The sequence below is a fragment of the Lycium barbarum genome, chromosome 2 (genome assembly GCF_019175385.1).
Source record: "Lycium barbarum isolate Lr01 chromosome 2, ASM1917538v2, whole genome shotgun sequence".
NCBI classification, from domain to species: domain Eukaryota; kingdom Viridiplantae; phylum Streptophyta; class Magnoliopsida; order Solanales; family Solanaceae; genus Lycium; species Lycium barbarum.
Window position 1 is genome coordinate 32,917,689 of NC_083338.1, and position 15,199 is coordinate 32,932,887.

General features: G+C 39.8%; 1 long non-coding RNA gene across 1 annotated transcript; it reads right to left on the reverse strand.

Moving 5' to 3' along the window:
• Positions 1–1,528: 1,528 nt before the first annotated feature.
• LOC132629448 (uncharacterized) lies at positions 1,529–14,797 on the reverse strand. The gene is made up of 3 exons (XR_009578237.1): positions 14,613–14,797; positions 2,435–2,496; positions 1,529–1,656 (listed from the first exon to the last, which is right to left on the reverse strand). It is a non-coding gene; the product is annotated as an uncharacterized LOC132629448 (long non-coding RNA).
• Positions 14,798–15,199: the final 402 nt, after the last annotated feature.

Here is a 15,199-nt window from a genome sequence, read left to right on the forward strand (position 1 = left end):
ATCATCCTAGCATTTCACCAACAACATATAAAATACATGATCCTAGATAGCCCACAAGTTTAAGTTTTCCTTCCACACATTCCATCTCAAATTAGTTGATTGAGAACTAATAAAATGTCACTATGAAGCATTCTCCAACCACCAGCCAAAAAAACTAGAATCCAACAAGCACTACAGGACTTCTTAGTGGTTAATTCACATAGTTTACCTCCATATTTGTCCTTGGGTCATGAGCGAACCATTTAATTCACAAACTAGTTGTATGCTTGTACTCTTCCAATAAAATGAAATTTAATTGTTGGACGTTTTTGCCCTATAACCTAAACTTTTTCTATGGCAAAATGTGGTTAGGACGTATTCTGGTCCGTTCAAAGGAACTGTGAATTCGCTGCTTATATTCGCTTCTTCAAAGCAAGGCCTCCCAAATAAGAATGATGCCTCTTATGGGTGACTTGGGGCTATCTCTTAAAGCTTTAATCCAATATAATAAATTTACCCTGTCGGTATAAACTTTCAAGACATATTATGAACTTATATCTCATTCTCTTCTTTTTCTATTTCTGGAAAAATTTTGGCAGAATTTCCTCTGTACTTCTTACTATTCCAAAACCTGCACGCAGGAAATACCAACAATGCCTCACAGGGCCATCATATAGATGCATATATCATATCGTATCATAGCCACACAGGGCTCCCAATTTCTAGTAAAAGTATAAAGGTGTCGGGACTTACCTCACATATCGCACCTCGAGTCGTACCTGATCCTTTAAAGATTTGTTCTGTTACACTTTCCTATCTACCTTCTCTTTCATTCTTCAACTTTACATTTCAATCATATTTCAATATTCTTACCTTATCCAATATACCTCTTTCGCACCGTTACTTACCTGTGTACTTTGTAACTCCCAATATCATCAGTCGCTTTCTTCTGTCGAAGTCGTTCTTCAGCTGAAATCAAAGGTTAGTATAAGGAATTTCATTTCCTATGGCTGGCTCTATTGCACGATCTAGGATAAGAAAAAAATATGACATCCTAAATGTCTTGTAGCTTCCTGTTTATAGATGTGGTGCACAACACACCGATAAACAAGATTCTACTAGACACGGTCTGTAGACACTCCGAGGATGAACTGCTCTGATACCGCTTTTATCACGACCGTGACTGGTGGCTGACCTAGACACCCGTAAACAAACTTGTCAGATATAGTCAAACTGAAACTACGAACGATATGGAACTTTACAAAAGAACTATGAAGGTTCATAGCGTCATCATATATGTATATTTAGATACACTGTCTCTGAGGAGTCACAACTTATCATATCATGAAATAATACGCAAGCCGACAAGGCTGCCATCACATATCAATATCATATGCAGGCCGACAAGACTGCCACCGTAGACGAACATCATACCACAGCACATCGTATAGACACAGCTGAACAGACCCTATACACAACCCACACATATGTCTACAGACATCTAAGAGTATCGATAGCGAAATATGACGGGACAGGGCCCCGCCGTACCCCTTGATAAACATATACATATACATCATAAGATCTGAACCAAAGGTCTAGACTCCGGAACACTGGAGCTCTCCAAAACAGCTGAGTAGAAGTCCTATGCTGAAGGGTCGCCAAACCGACTATCAGTACCTGCGGGTATGAAACGCAGCCCCCCGAAGAAAGGGGGTCAGTACGGAATATGTACTGAGTATATAAAGCATAAAATACAGTAAAAAGGATCATAACTGAAATAGGGATTACCAGAAACAAGTATGACTTTTTAAAACATCAATACACTTGCCTTATGAAATGAAAATCATGCATATCAATATCCTATATCATATATATAACGTGTCCCGGCCCTCTAGTGAGGGACTCGGTGAATAAAGTCATCATATGCCCTCCTGGCCGCCATAACATATCATCATACAATCATATCATCATATCATCACATCATCACATCATCACATCATCACATCATCGTATCATCATGTATATATATATATAACGTGTCCCGGCCTTCTAGTGAGGGACTCGGTGAACAATGCAGTGAAACTGTGCACGAAAACATGTCCTGGACCGGGACTCAGTGAAAGACATATTGAGGCACGCACGAGCAGAGTAGTGAGCAACTATATGTAATTTAAATCATATCTGAGACTCAATGGAATAATCAAAACGAACCATCATTTGCAAATCAAGACAATAGTCATATCAAATACCTTTCGAATGTCACTGTGAATTATATCAAAATAGAACTCTGGAACCATATGTACGTATCAAAACATAATAAAGTAAGTTCTGGAAATCAAGAACATTAGCCATCCTAGTGGCTCTAAGAGTAGGAATTTCTTTGGAACCATATACACATCGTCTGTTCGTTTCATAAAGGTCATGCCAAAAAGAAAGAAGGGTTAACTTTACATACCTCAATTCCTTCCTGGGCTAACAAGAGTGCCACGAGTCCCAGATGACCCAACGAACATTAATCTACGCCATATAAATCTTTTACGTCACAATCAAACCGAAATTTCAAGAATGGGGTCACTACTACAGTTCACCGAATATCTAGTGGGCTTAAACATTAACTACGTTCATGTTACACCTCGGAAATTTCTCCGTACTTGTATGATGAGTGGAATGATGAAAAGTTTGAGTGTATGATGTTTTGTTAAGGCGGGAATGGCTAATTAAGAAGTTTTGGAAAATAAGAAAGTCGCGGAAAATTTTCTGTCCAGTGGTCGTATATGGCACTATACGTCCCGTAAAGTGATTTACGGACCGTATAGTGCAATCGTCCTCCATCTTGTCCAAAATCTCAACTTTCTGTAAATTGTGAAAATGGTTAAAAACTACTTGGAGGACGGCCCGTAAACTGGTTTACGGACCGTAAACCTCAGTCGTAAACTGCCATGTTCCTCAGCCAAAACTTTCTGTCTTTGAAATGGTTAAATATGGCCATGGAGGACGGACCGTAAATCAAAATACGGTCCGTATATGGTGGTTTACGACCACTGTTCACCCCGACTGGAATTCATTAAAGATCAAACTTTGAGTTATTAAAAGGGACCAAAGCCTCATTTTATTTCATTTTTCATCCATACAACCTTCAAGAACACTCTAGAAGCTCTCCAAATATTCATCCACAAAATTCAATAGATCAAAGGGAAACCATGATCATCAACATCTAATTCATGAAAGCAAGTGCATGAGACTCTATTGGAAGTCATCTTCTTCAAGAAATCTCAAAAGGGTTGAAATAGGGTTTTGGTATAAAAAGAGTATTGTTGCTCAAGGCTTGTTCCACCATCATCCAAGGTATGTTTCATGACTGTACCATATGGTTCAAGGTATTGGAAGGCTTAGATACTTGAAATGTATAAGAACATAGAAAATGGGCCTTGCATGGGTGAATAGTGGCACAATTGAATAGTAGTTGAATGGCGTCATGAATGTTGATAAGCTACGGTTGTGAATATGTTATAAATAACGTCTAGACCATGAAATAAGTATTATTTACGAGAAAACGTGATAACGAGCTATAACCATGGATGTGGAGAAATTGGAGGAAAATGGTAGATTTTTCTTAAAGTGTATAAGTGATGATTGTTGAAATTAATATTGTGAGTGTCGTTACGAATGTATGAGAGTCGAAATGAAACATGGGAAAAGTATTAGAAATGAATGAAGTGCTATCAAATTTTCCTTAGAAATAGTAGTCCGTTCTTATAATTACTTAGCTAACGACGACATGAATTCTCTTGAAGGTATATACGAGTGCATTAAGGGAGAACGAGCGAGCAATAAGAATTGTAAACGTCGAAGGTATGTGAGGCTATTCCCTTTCTCTCAAAGGCATGATCCCTAGTTTACGATTTCATAAATACTCCCATGTTTTCCTTGCTATCAAAGGTTAAATAGTCTAAGATTCCGAAGCACGATTTCCTTCTTGATATTCCATAAATGTTATCCAAAGCACTCCCATTTCCCAAAACCAAAGGTTGTGATTATGTGAGCGTTTATGATAACGACCGCAGATATTGTTTTCAATAACAATGACGATGTCAAAAATGGGAATATTATTACGCTGACCATGATGAGAGCAAATCTTATGTTTAAAAGTTTCAAGTTTACGATTTCAATGACTATATGAGGATGTCGAGCTATTTACTGATTTCTCAATTTATTCATCGATGGTGACTTTATTTCTAAATCTTCCAAAGTATATGAATGGATTCCTTACGATGTTCATGATTTTATTCTATGTTTTCTTTTAATGTTATTCTTCATTGATAGTGTCACGACCCAGCTAGGGGCCGCGACGGGTACCCGGAGCTAGTTACCGAGCACCGCTCACTCTACTACTTATCTTGCTCATTTAATATTCTTTTATCAATTTACATACCAGTTGTAGGAAAATCATAATTAAACAAACATAAATACTTTATATACAATTGCCTTTCGGCCATCAAAATAATATACACGCATATGAAAACGTCTTGTGAGACCATCTAACCCACAATGCGTATCTACGAGCCTCTACTAAGATACTGTATATACATGGACGGAACAAGACTCTGTCGTGCCCAAAATATGCATATATATATACCAAAAGGATAATCATAAGCACCTCCGGACGATGGAGTGCTTTCAACCAGCTGACTGCTACTGAGGATCTGGGCCAAGCTCTCCTCTCTGTCTACCTGTGGGCATGAACACAGCGTCCGAAGAAAGGACGTCAGTACGAATGTTGTACCGAGTATGAGAAGCATAAACAATGAAAGAAAACATCAACAATATAGTGATAACATCAACATGAAATATCTTGATCTGTCTGATAATCATAAAGGAAATCATGCATGCCATCTTACTCATACTCATCCTCATAACCTATATGCATCATATGCAAGATGCCCGTCCATGTCGGAACGGTGTGATAATTAATAATATTAGCCCGCGTCCAGGCCTCCCGCATCCGGGGTACCATCTCATGCCGCCCATTAGTGGTGTCTGCCTATGCCCGAAGGTCATGGTGTATCCGTATAGCTGCCCGCCTTGGCGGTGACTGCCCGGCCAACTAGGCACGGTGTGAAATGCTAATGTCATGCTTATCATAAAATGCTCATAATAATAATATACTCATCATAAAATACTTATCTCATTGTAATACATGCATAAGGCTCAAGATCAACTTTACTCTATCGGGGTGACGTAAGGTCGTGATCCCCCGATTCCATTATGGAACAACTATTGATACTCTGCCTCACCTTGAAGGAACTAGTACATAAGGTGAGTGTAAGCGATAATTAACATCATCATTATACTAGCATCATCATATCGTATTCCTCATCTTATATAGACATTAAGGAGTTAGACTCTAAGCGTTTCGGACTATAAGAACTCATGAAGAGAATAGGAATTTCGTGCTACAAGATTCATGCCATCAGAAAGAAGGGACTAGCCTCACATACCTTGGTCGTTTAGCTAAGATATCGCTCACTCGTTCTCCTTCAATATCGCGCCGTTACCTTCATAAAGAATTCATATCAACATTAGCATACTAACTACAAGAACGCGTCGCTAATTCTAGGAGAAGTCGGACAGCGCTTCTCTTGTTTATACTATTTTTCCCATGTTTTATATTAACTCCTAACATTCATAGCATTACTCACAATATCGAAATCAACAATCATCGTTTACGTACATTTAGCAAAATCCACCATTTTCCTCTAATTTCCCTCATAATTAGCCTTATGACTCGTCCTTGCATTTTCATGCGTTTAACTCTTGTTTCATGATATAAACATCATTTATAACGTATTTGTACTCACAACACTCCAATATTCGTAGTTCAATTCCACTATAATTCATTCATGTCACTATTCACTTAATAATGACCCATTTCTATATTCTTCTACATTTCAAGTGTCTAAGCCTTTCAATGCCTTGAACAACATGAATATATCATGGAACTTACCTTGGATGTTGGTTGAACAAGTCTTGAGTTGCAATACTTCACTTTGGACAAAACCCTACTTTCACCTTCTTGGGAATTACTTGACTTAGATGATCCCTTGATGTGTTCCTGCACTTGATTTCATAGGTTTTGTGTTGTTGATCTTTAGCATCCCCTTGATTCTCTTGGATTCTTATGGAGGAAGTATTTGGAGAGTTCTAGAGTGTTCTTGAGTTGTATGAATGAAGAATGAAATAAAATGAGGCCTAAGTTCCTTTTAATAACTCAAAAGCTGATGTTTAATGATTTTTTGTCGGGATGAACAGTGGTCGTAAACTGCAGTTTACGGACCGTATTTTGATTTACGGGTCATCCACTGTGGTCGTATTTAAGCATTCCAAAAACAGAGAGTTTGGCTGGTGGACATGGCAGTTTACGACCTGGTTTACGGTCTGTAAACAAGTTTACGAGTCGTAAACTGGGTCATATTTAACCATATTCAACATTTACAGAAAGTCTTGGCTGAGGGACCTGGTGGTTTACGACCTGGTTTACGGTCCGTAAACCAGTTTACGGGCCGTATTCTGGGTCGTTTTTAACCATTTCAACACTTAACAGAAACTTGAGATTTTTGACGCAATGAAAGACGATTGCACTATACGGTCCGTAAATCACTTTACGGGCCGTATAGTGCCATATACGACCACTGGGTGAAATTTTTTCTGCAACTTTATTATTTCCAAAAATTTAAAATTAGCCATTCCCGACTCAGTAAAACACCATACACTCAAGTCCTTCATTGTTCTACTCATCACACAAGTACGGAAAAATTTCCGAGGTGTAACAGATAGTCTCACCTTATAATAATTGTTCCTTCAAGGTGAGACAAAGCGACAATGATTACTCCATAACATAATCGGAGGCTTTCGACCTTACGTCACTCCGACGTACTTACAGTTTTTCCTTGGGCTCTCATTCATGCTAAGTATATGGTATAAGTATATGATATGTATATGTATTCAGGGGATATGGGGAAGGTGAGGCGCTATAGACGCATAGTCACCTGGTCAGCTGGCATATCATGATTTCATCCCGGACGCGGGATGCCCGGACGCGGGATATATGGGTTATGGATCGGGCCGTACGTTCCTCGGCACTAACATATGATGTCATATGTATCGGGCTGCGTGTTCCGCAGCAATTTACTATATGATGCTTTATGAGTATGCATGCATGGATCCGCCTTAAGAGGCAAGCAGTTATCGATTATCTCCTTGTACTTACTTTACTTTCTTATTCTTACTTTATTTCTTGACGTATGCCTTACATACTCAGTACAATGCTCGTACTGACATCCTTTTCTTTGGATGCTGTGTTCATGCCCACAGGTAGACGGGAAAGCGGTCCAGACTGATAGGAGTCACTGGCCGAGCTGAAGAGTACTCCATCTTCCGGAGGTGCTAATTGGTTGTTCCTTTTGTGTATATATTTGTATGTCACTCAATAGAGGCTCGTAGATGCTCGATGTGGGTTGTGTGATTCCACAACGTGGGTAGTACGCATGCGTATAAGTATATTGAAATATGTTTTTGTATTAACGCGTTATATTTTTGTAATGAAAAACAAATCCTCTTTTTAAAGTTAACCAGAAATATATGAATGATTGTTAAATGGGTTAGGTAAATGATAGCACGAGCGGTGCTCGGTGGTTAGCCCCGGGTACCCGTCACGGCCCCTAGCCGGGTCGTGACAGAAGTTGTATCAGAGCAGTTCGTCCTAGGAAGTGTCTACAAGCCGTGTCTAGTATAGTCTTGTTTATCGGTGTGTTGTGCACCATATCTATAAACAGGAGGCTACCGGGAATTTAGGAAACATGACCATATTTCTTCTTAATAGATCGTGCGATAGAGCTGTGTTATAAGACTATCTCTCCCCTAACGGTGCGTTGTCATTTCAGCAAAACCGATGAAGGGAAAAGCTACGATGGCCCAGAAGGGCAAGATGGTGGTTGAAGAAGGGCTTGATCGAGAGCCGTCTACGGATATGGAGGAGGGCGAACCCCAGAATAACGCCCCACTTCGATTTTCCCATACCTCGCCCACTTTTCAGGATCAGAGGGAAGCCTCGATCTTAGCTCCAGTACCCCCCGTTCCTTCGCAAGATACCGCGGCCCAAGAGATGAGACAGGCCATTCTTTTACTGACTCAATTGGTAGCCGCTCAGACTCAGCGGCATAATACGTGTCACGATGACAGGGGTTGGAGAAAGGGAGTTAATTCCTTTGGGTCTGACCGTGAGAATAGAGATGCACCTCCACAGTTTCCCAGACCCAGATTTGATGGACCTGCTTATTCAAGGTCATCCCAGAGTCTCAGAGTTTCTCGTTCTTGGGTTCAGAGTGATTCCGGTCAGAAGAAGTCACCAGTACCACAATGTATTCATTGTCGCAGGTTACATTGGGGACCGTGTCGCTGGGGCTCGGATGTTTGTTATGCCTGTGCTAGGCCAGGCCATTTTAACCGAAATTTTCCATCGCTACGTGGTAAAAGTGAGGTTCGGACTACGGGAATGGTAACTGTCTCTTCATCATCGACACGCCCTCCAAGGTCAGGGCCACAGGGGCTAGTAAGCAGTGGTAGAGACCGAAGAACGCCTAGTCCAAGCGGATCCCAGCATCATACCCAAGCGTTAGCTGAATGACGGGATCCTGAGTCTTCCCCTGATATTACTCCAGGTAGATTGCTAGCACCCTTTTATGATTAATGCGAATACGTGTGCAAATAAGCCATATGGTAAATGTAATGCGACTGACTAAAAAGGATAACAGGTTGAGTATGCCTACTTCATGAGGCTACCCTATGTTATGAGCAGGTTTGCAAACGCGATCAAGAAGTGTCACCCTATAGGGTGGATTATGATCAGGGTACAATGAGCCGTAACAAGAATTGTTATGTAAAGTATAGCGAGAAGACGCCTAAGGGCATGGATGATATCTTTAGTGGGCGTATACGGCCGAGACTACGGTAAAGATAAATAATGAAAGTAGGATAATTAGTAGGAGGAACGTCAACGCGATAGGAGCGAGATGGGGGATGATCAGGACGGATAGAATTAGTTTTAGGCAGCAAGGGACGGATTGACACAGGTGGTGTATCCTAAAGAACAAAGCGATACTAAGTTAAGAATATGGTTCCTCATGCGAAGAGTCAAGGATAGATTATTAAGTGGGAGGAGATAAGATAGCAAAGAGGAAATGTACGAAGTACGAGTGCCTAAAGAATAGTGGCGTGGTAGTTAAAGGAGAACATATCTCCTACAAATATCCCATACCAAGTTAGAACGAGTGAAGTGAATGAGGTAAAGAGTTGAAGAGGAAAAGATGATCATGAGTTATGGGTCTACTGTACGACGATGAAGCGATGAAGTAGAGTTATAACTAATAATGATAGTGGTACAATGCGGATATGAAATCAGTTCCAAGCACAAACAAGAGTAAGAGAATAAGGAGGCATGGGGCGCATTAGCCGCGTAAGAGAGACCTAAGCCCTAGGGAAACGAAGATGGCGTTACAAGCAAATTTTGAACGCAGAAGAGGAGGGCAAGTGACATTAGATGGGTGGCATGGATAGCTAGACCCACTATTAATGTAAGCATCCCTATGGGGCAGGAAGTTGTTAATCGGAGCAGATTCAGATACAGACACATAACTACTGGATGAGCTAAGTAATGTACGTTTTTGCTCGGAGTGTTATATTGGGTGCATTTCTTGGTTATAAGACTGTAAGGCGAGTACGCTTAGACTCCACGACTCCACGTATGAATTGTTATAGCCATAGACTGTACGGGACAGAGTAAGTAAGGCGTAGTGTAGCCAGGAGTACGTGGATTCGAGACTTAAAGGTACGAGTAAAACCCTTAAAAAGGGGGGAAGCAAATAGAGAGGGCACCAGTGTGAAGGTTGAAATGATGAACCCTACAGGAGTGTATTGACTAAAAGCGGTAGAATAAGGACACGCAAAAGCAAGAAGAAGGGGGAAGAAGAAGAGCCGTGAGTCGGCAAAGATAGTGAAACACTGGTGACGGGCAGAGGTAGACCCACAATTCTCTAAGATTATACCACCTCATCGTCCCTCTAAATTATAAATCTCAGATGAATTTGTAGCGAAGTATAAGGCCGATCTGTGAGATGTTGTGTCCCATAAGGTCCCAAGTGGCGCAAAACGAGGAATAAAATTGCGAAACTCTGATTGCGTGACATGGTTGGAGGAGAGTTGGAATCAGTTTAGGGAAGTACTGATTAGTTACTATTACTCTTCCAGCAGAATGGAAACTCTCGTTTCTCTGTCTTTATATTGATTTAATGACTTCCGGGATTGAATACTCTTTTAGCCCAAATGAAAATATAACCCCGGAGAATGTTGTAAATATAGTGGGTGACGGTAGCCCCAAGAAGAAGGCATGCAGGCCTGAGACACAGAATAATTCATGATATTAACATGGGTCTTATTGTAAGTTACCCCGTTCTCGAGGTAAGGGCGTTAGCGAAAAGGTCATTGAGAAGGATATTGACACTTAGATAAATATGACCATGGATAAGGCATACAGATGAATTTTACTATGGATGCGAAGACAGACATGGATACAGGTATACGGATGGATGGGTACGAATGCGAATCGCGCAAAAAGAGTATGTAATTCGTATATATTTACGCGTCGCCAATGAGACCAAGTGAACACTTAGGAGAGGAGTAAGAGGTAAAGTAAGGGTGAGAGAGTCATGATGCCCGGGGTATGTTGAAGAAGGGTATATGGTAAACGGAACTGAAATGTCGAGTTGGAATTGCCGTGAGAGACAAATGGAATAATTGCTTGGGGCATAGTATAAGTACAGGTTACATACTCACCATAGAAGCCCGAGGATATGACAACCTGCGAGAGCGATAGAATCACGGAATAAAGGTGGAGAGTTAGGTTCTGATGCATTAGATCCTGTAAGATCGTATGCAACAAGCAAGGTAGCTTATAAATATGTTAGAACTCCCACTAGGAGCATGTCAATAAAATGATGCTCAAATGACAAGAAAGTTGATGTATGAGAAAGTACCCTTTGCCACATTAGATAGGTAAGTGCGAGGACTTCAAAATAAGGAGGTGGCGTAAATCAGAGTTTGATGGCAGAAACAATAATCGAGAAGAAATACTTGGGAAGCCAAAGTGAATGCGGAAGCCAAGTATCCACACCTAGTTGAATCTCCAGGAAAAGTTCATGATGGTATGTATGCTTACTTTTGACTTCTGGGACGTGTGTGACCATGGACATGTTGGTATTGTGTTGTAGCCCTGTGAGGAGATGATATTATGGGTTATTGTGACAAGTTGGTAGTTTCATACGACAAAGGAAACTCCGGCAAATATTTTCTTAGAATCCTCGCTGATTTAACATTCGAGGACGAATGTTCCAAAAGGGGGGAAGAATGTTACACCTCGGAAATTTCTCCGTACTTGTATGATGAGTGGAATGATGAAACGTTTGAGTGTATGGTGTTTTGTGAAGGCGGAAATGGCTAATTAAGAAGTTTTGGAAAATAAGAAAGTCGCGGAAAATTTTCTGTCCAGTGGTCGTACATGGCACTTTACGGCCCGTAAAGTGATATAGGGACCGTATAGTGCAATCGTCCTCCAGCTTGTCCAAAATCTCAACTTTCTGTAAATTGTGAAAATGGTTAAAAACGACTTGGAGGACGGCCCGTAAACTGGTTTACGGACCGTAAACCTCAGTCGTAAACTGCCATGTTCCTCAGCCAAAACTTTCTGTCTTTGAAATGGTTAAATACGGCCATGGAGGACGGACCGTAAATCAAAATACGGTCCGTATATGGTGGTTTACGACCACTGTTCACCCCGACTGGAATTCATTAAAGATCAAACTTTGAGTTATTAAAAGGGACCAAAGCCTCATTTTATTTCATTTTTCATCCATACAACCTTCAAGAACACTCTAGAAGCTCTCCAAATATTCATCCACAAAATTCAATAGATCAAAGGGAAACCAAGATCATCAACATCTAATTCATGAAAGCAAGTGCATGAGACTCTATTGGAAGTCATCTTCTTCAAGAAATCTCAAAAGGGTTGAAATAGGGTTTTGGTATAAAAAGAGTATTGTTGCTCAAGGCTTGTTCCACCATCATCCAAGGTATGTTTCATGACTATACCATATGGTTCAAGGTATTGGAAGGCTTAGATACTTGAAATGTATAAGAACATAGAAAATGGGCCTTGCATGGGTGAATAGTGGCACAATTGAATAGTAGTTGAATGGAGTCATGAATGTTGATAAGCTACGGTTGTGAATATGTTATAAATAACGTCTAGACCATGAAATAAGTATTATATACGAGAAAACGTGATAACGAGCTATAACCATGGATGTGGAGAAATTGGAGGAAAATGGTAGATTTTTCTTAAAGTGTATAAGTGATGATTGTTGAAAGTAATATTGTGAATGTCGTTACGAATGTATGAGAGTTGAAATGAAACATGGGAAAAGTATTAGAAATGAAGGAAGTGCTATCCAATTTTCCTTAGAAATAGTAGTCCGTTCTTATAATTACTTAGCTAACGACGACATCAATTCTCTTGAAGGTATATACGAGTGCATTTAGGGAGAACGAGCGAGCAATAAGAATTGTAAACGTCGAAGGTATGTGAGGCCATTCCCTTTCTCTCAAAGGCATGATCCCTAGATTACGATTTCATAAATGCTCCCATGTTTTCCTTGCTATAAAAGGTTAAATAGTCTAAGATTCTGAAGCACGATTTCCTTCTTGATATTCCATAAATGTTTTCCAAAGCACTCTCATTTCCCAAAACCAAAGGTTGTGATTATGTGAGCGTTTATGATAACGACCGTAGATACAGTTTTCAATAACAATGATGATGTCAAAAATGAGAATATTATTACGCTGACCATGATGAGAGCAAATCTTATGTTTAAAAGTTTCAAGTTTACGATTTCAATGACTATATGAGGATGTCGAGCTATTTACTGATTTCTCAATTTATTCATGGATGGTGACTTTATTTCTAAATCTCCAAAGTATATGAATGGATGCCTTACGAAGTTCATGATTTTATTCTATGTTTTCTTTTAATGTTATTCTTCATTGATAGTCTCACCTTATAATAATTGTTCCTTCAAGGTGAGACAAAGCGACAATGATTACTCCATAACATAATCGGAGGCTTTCGACCTTACGTCACTCCGACGTACTTACAGTTTTTCCTTGGGCTCTCATGCATGCTAAGTATATGGTATAAGTATATGATATGTATATGTATTCAGGGGATATGGGGAAGGTGAGGCGCTATAGACGCATAGCCACCTGGTCAGCTGGCATATCATGATTTCATCCCAGACGCGGGATATATGGGTTATGGATCGGGCCGTACGTTCCTCGGCACTAACTTATTATATTTATGGATCAGGCCGTACGTTCCTCGGCACTAACTTATTATATTTATGGATCGGGTCGTACGTTCCTCGGCACTAACATATGATGACATATAGATCGGGCTGCGCGTTCCGCAGCAATTTACTATATGATGCTTTATGAGTATGCATGCATGGATCCGCGTTAAGAGGCAAGCAGTTATCGATTATCTCCTTGTACTTACTTTACTTTCTTATTCTTACTTTATTTCTTGACGTATGCCTTACATACTCAGTACAATGCTCGTACTGACATCCTTTTCTTTGGATGTTGTGTTCATGCCCACAGGTAGACAGGAAAGCGGTCCAGACTGATAGGAGTCACTGGCCGAGCTGAAGAGCACTCCATCTTCCGGAGGTGCTAATTGGTTGTTCCTTTTGTGTATATATTTGTATGTCACTCAATAGAGGCTCGTAGATACTCGATGTGGGTTGTGTGGTTCCACAACGTGGGTAGTACGCATGTGTATAAGTATATTGAAATATGTTTTTGTATTAGCGCGTTATATTTTTGTAATGAAAAGCAAATCCTCTTTTTAAAGTTTACCGGAAATAGATGAATGATTGTTAAATGGGTTAGGTAAATGATAGCACGAGCGGTGCTCGGTGGTTAGCCACGGGTACCCGTCGCGGCCCCTAGCCGGGTCGTGACAGGTCAACAGTGGTCTTTCAACACTTAATAACCATTATGCTTTCTAACATAAGATACCATTTTTTTTAGATATATAGCAATCTGTTTCATCACTTAGGAGTCAAACAATTTACTCAAACCCATAACCTATTTATACAATTACTATGGCTTAAACTCACGGCTTCCGATCACCGTCCCGTGAGTTCTTAACAAATACATGCCCAAATAGAATTAAATCCATTCTTAAATCACTTCCAAAACAGCCCAATATAAATTCCTATACCGATGCTTGTATACACTTCTTTATTTCCGTAAATTCATAGTATAACAACAAACACGACAACAACAACTACAGTAAATCCCACCATATTCCCACACACCAAAAAATTTATAACAACCACCAAACAGTCCACATGATGACAATAACAATTTATCTGATTTCCCGCAATTAATTTCGTAGTTCCCGTCTCTCAATTTAACTATGACCTGGACGAATTTAAATATATCTAGTAGAGGAGAATTCTTACCTTGTATTCCAAGAAATAATATTCTTCCACCTTACTTCACTACGAAGAAAACCCGGATTCAACAACACCACAAAATGGAATAACGAGATAAAAGCACTATGCGAAAATTCCATGTCGTTCTTTGTATTTGCATTAGCCGTAGAATTTAACATCTTTGTTGTTGAAAATCAATATGATTCTTCTTCTTTAAAATATGAACCACGTTGCTGCTCTATGGAATGCGGCTTCCTCCCCTTTCTTATGTGAAATACAATGGAATGTAAAATATCAATTTAAGGGGTTCTTTGCCCTTTTCTACGTGTCACATGGCTGGCCAATTTTTGTATTAGTCATCACTACATAATGAAAGTATGTGCATGTGTAAATTGCAGCCCACCTATACATAGTACACGTGGACTAGGTCCACTAATATCCATTCAATGTTCTCAATTAATTCCATGTCTTCAATTATAATTTTCTCACTTAATCAATTACACACATAATTAATTTCTTAATCTCAATTCTCTTAAACACGAACCACTTTTAACATACTCCACATACTCATTATTATGCTCATATGACATGGCTCTAGTCCATAGTCTCATTTT